General features: G+C 46.5%; 1 non-coding gene across 1 annotated transcript; it reads right to left on the bottom strand.

Moving 5' to 3' along the window:
- Positions 1–3,875: 3,875 nt before the first annotated feature.
- On the bottom strand, positions 3,876–3,948 carry Trnas-gcu (transfer RNA serine (anticodon GCU)). The gene has a single exon. It is a non-coding gene; the product is annotated as a tRNA-Ser (tRNA).
- Positions 3,949–4,371: the final 423 nt, after the last annotated feature.

Raw genomic sequence — 4,371 nt, 5'->3', positions numbered from 1 at the left:
AAAAATTTCTAACTGCACAGAAATGAAGGGGAGATGGCGTTTAGTGTGTTCTCTCAATCAGGAAGTCCGTAGCTGCGCTTTAAAAATGGAGACGGCTCTGATTTTGGGAGATCGCGGGGCTGCGGCGACATGCCGGCTTCGATTTCGTCCGCTATGACTGTGTTTTGACGGTGTATTACATCCGAATTGGAATTAATTAGAAGGAAACGTCACTGTGGTATTAAAGCAAGAGGCTTAATTTTTTTTTTGTAATATCGTAAAGTGATTTTGGCGCACAAATGGGACGCAGGACTCGATCCTCGTCTTTTGAAGAGATCGGACGCGCAACATGCAGGTTTAGTCGTCACATTCACATAAGAAAAAAATCACAACGTAACGAAAGGAAAGGTCGCACACACAACGTACAGTTACAGCTAGTCCCCCAAATCTCTAACTATCGTTCGCAAGCGGCAATATTTTTCTCTGTATCTTCGCCATATGGCTGAATTAAGTTCCAGAAAAGGTGAGGGCAAGTGCATGCCTACAAAGCACATGCCCACAGAACATTTTTTTGCTACTTCGTTTGATCATATGGCGCGGACACAGAATCGTTGCCGCTGGGCGCGTTAGTTAAAGATGTGGCCGGCTGTAAGCTGTCGCATACAAGATAATATAAGCATCTTTGAAATGGGCAGCGCAAAAATAAGGACACGAGAAAAAGTACAACACACCACACTCTTCTTGCGCTGCCCATTTCAACGATCGATAACCAATTCCAACGTGCCCAAATCTCAATTCTTGTGAAGATAGGATAACACCGCAACATTGCGCAAAACGTTGCCTAGCCCTGATGCAATGTTCTGCAATGTCACAACAATCTCACATGCCCCCCTCTCCCACCCCCCATGGTTGCCTAACAAGCGTTCTCTTCCCGGCAAAAGTGGGGATTTCGATGTTGTGAAAGGGCTAATTGTACTAATTCAAGCAAAGTAGCTTTTGTCTTAAGCGTCCCTTTAAAGAGCGTCCTCTGGCTGAAAATTGTAAGTCCCGCAGCAGGTAACCGGTCAGCTGTATCCGGGCAAGCTTTAAATTCGAAGCATATTTAGCCAGCCAATAACACAAAGCATCTATCTATCTATCTATCTATCTATCTATCTATCTATCTATCTATCTATCTATCTATCTATCTATCTATCTATCTATCTATCTATCTATCTATCTATCTATCTATCTAGCCGCCTACATCTGGGTGCTCTCATGATCGCCTCCTTAACTTGACGTAAACCAAAATTGGCATGGGAGGGTAAGAAGATTTGGTGAGTATGACTGTCGGGTCATGACATCAATAACGTGGCAATCTTGTCGCGTACGTCGTCAAACCCTTTCCACTAGACACGTGTGGCACATACCCGTTTACCCATAAGCGTGCGCAGGGTTCCCCTTCAGGGGGGGGCGAAGGTTCGTCGCAGCGCCCCCCCTCCCTATTATGTCAATGTATGCGGCTGCCTTTGCGCCCCTCTTCTCGCCCCCCCTACAATGTATAGGGCTGACATTGCGCCCCCCCTTCTCGCCCCCCTTGCCCCCCCCCCCCCCCCCCTGCGCACGCCTATGCGTTTACCACAGGCCGCGGTGTACGGGTATGCGCCACAGGTGATTGGCAGTTTATATCTACCCAGGAAATGCGAGAACAGACATTGGTAACTTAAATGCGAAAGTGTTAAGAAAAACTGACATCGGCAGCGTTGGTCCAACGAATGTAAAGAATAAAAATTAGGATCCCAGCAGGAATCGAAGCCAAGCATTCTGCGTGGCAATCAGGTATTCTACCACAGAGCCACGCCCGGTCTATAAACTGGTTTAGAAAATTAGCCTACGCAGGCGTAATGTCGGTGCAACGTCAACTGTGGTTGTGGTGCTGGCTATCTAGTTTTGCAAGAAAGTAATAAACACATGATACTCCTCCGATGTGTACTCCTACGATACAGGCGTCATATCAGATTAACGTCTGTGGTTCTAGTGTTGGCTCCGCTTTTATAGCAGTCTAATAAACATTACATTTGTATTGCTATGATTCAGCAAGCTATATTAAAGCATTGCTTGACCCTATAGTAATACATCAACGAAAGTTACGTATGATATTCACATCATCGCACCGTAAAGTGCACTTCGTCCGCCAGAACGACGCAGTGTCATCATCTACATTTCTTACGAGGCTGTGCGATGGCCTCATGCTGACCGAGGATGATGCCAGATTGACTAACAACCGCTTTGTAGACTAGTCTACGTAGGCCCCATACGCCCACATAGTCTACGAATACGACAAGCGCCATCTACTGATGTTGGTCTACCTAGCACTATCCAGGCATGCCAGCCTCTATGGCATATACCTCACCAACGCGAACGGTGACTTCAGGTTCCGACATGTCGCCGGCTCTATCGACAAACAATTTGTCGACGAAATGACCGAGGCATCCACGATTTCCAACAGCTGTACTATAATTCATACTTCCCTACACATGGACCCCTCGTCACCGCGATCACTACCGAATCCAATAACAAGTCATGACCAGCTGCTGGCACTCGCTGACCACAGTGATGATGACGTTGTTCAAGAACTGTCAAGAACTTCTTCCACACATGCACACGGGTTCAAGAAATGTGCGTGCGTTCTCCATCATAAGGGACAAGTATAAGCACTACATATCAGCTTACCGCTTCTGGTGTTGGTAATACCCACGTTGCCGTTGGCAGCGTTACCCTACTGTAAACAATTGGTTATATAACCCATGTGCGGCTTTTTAACATATATGTGTACGTATAAAACTTGTACAAATCTTTAGCGTCATTTTGTAACGTTTCCCTCAGTAAAAAAAATTACGCCACAGTCACGTTCCCGCCGCATGCTTCGCATAACATCGACTCCCACGGTACGTGGGATCTGCCGAATTTTGTTTACAGGGAAGTTCGCGTCCAGTGTCGCGGCAGATAAGTGCTGAAAGTGCTGTCTCTTCATGCTCACGATTTCAACATATATACTCTTAACGGGTGATATAGAGAGCCGGGGAAGTCTTACAGACAATTCGCTGCGCAAAACACGGCGATGTAGAGAATGAAAGACGCGAACTGGTAAGTTTGGTAGACGTGTTCCAAACTCTACCTTTTTTTAATCCTTCCCAACAGTGCACATCTCAACTCGCTAAACGAAACTTCCTGTTCAGTTCTCCTAAACCCGTAAGCAGCTTGAAAGAGCTTCCGCATATCTCTTATTTTTTTTCGCCTTGAACTCATGTTTTCCTTTCTGAGCTGCCGCAGCGTTCAACTCGCGAACCTCAGTCTGTCGCACAATTGGCGATGAAGCCGACAGTGGGGCGCTCCGTTGGAAATATATTATCACGCTGGACGAACCGCCTAAGTTATTTCTCTGTGTTTGTTCTTACTTTTAAGTAAAGCTTTTATAACTACCTCAGTCACTCACACGCCATGCTTCGCTTGCCCAAATTTTTCCCGGTAGGGAAAGGGCTCCTCCATTTCTTTGGTCATCCTCGCAGCGATTCCGTGCAGTGTAGTGCATCGTGCACAGCTGGGACTCGGCAATTCATCTTAGCGTGTCTACATAACTCATGCGACGTGTGCTTCACCCCGCTTTGTGATTTACTCGTGTTTCTCAGACACAATAATAATAATAATAATAATAATAATAATAATAATAATAATAATAATAATAATAATAATAATAATAATAATAAATGGGTCTTAACGTCCCAAAACCACGATATGATTATGGGGGACGCCGTAGTGGAGGGCTCCGGAAATTTCGACCACCTGGGGTTCTTTAACGCGCACCTAAATCTAAGTACACGGGCCTCAGACATTTTCGCCTCCGTCAAAAATGCAGCCGCCGCGGCCGGGATTCGATCCCGCGACCTTCGGATCAGCAGTCCAGCGCCATAACCACTCGACCACCGTGGCGGAGTATTTCTCAGATACACCAGGAGCGACGCGGGGCGACATCATTGCACAGCTCGTGAAATTGCCGATGTGCACAAAATATAGTGATCAATTATGGTGACATGTCATGTATGGTCAAGTACCTTAGCAAAACTTGCTGCTGTGCTAGTTGGTGGATGCTTAGTGAAATACGAGAACACGCGTAACAACTAAGGAATGACTCGAGACACTGTTATGTCTCGAGTCCATACTTGGTAATTACGCGTTCTTTTGTATTTCAGTAGGCATGGTCAGCTACGACGTCACGAGTTATAGTGGCAAGTGTGAAAAGGGTAGTCCACACCTTGCGACTAGCGCCGGTCGCGCGACCATTTGTGAGTGGCGATCAAAAAGCGACTACGCGACCGCTGTTCACACCTGCGGGCGACCTATACCCGTCCCCAC

The sequence above is a fragment of the Rhipicephalus sanguineus genome, chromosome 7 (assembly GCF_013339695.2).
Source record: "Rhipicephalus sanguineus isolate Rsan-2018 chromosome 7, BIME_Rsan_1.4, whole genome shotgun sequence".
NCBI lineage: Eukaryota > Metazoa > Arthropoda > Arachnida > Ixodida > Ixodidae > Rhipicephalus > Rhipicephalus sanguineus.
This window is presented reverse-complemented; position numbering and strand designations above follow the sequence as displayed.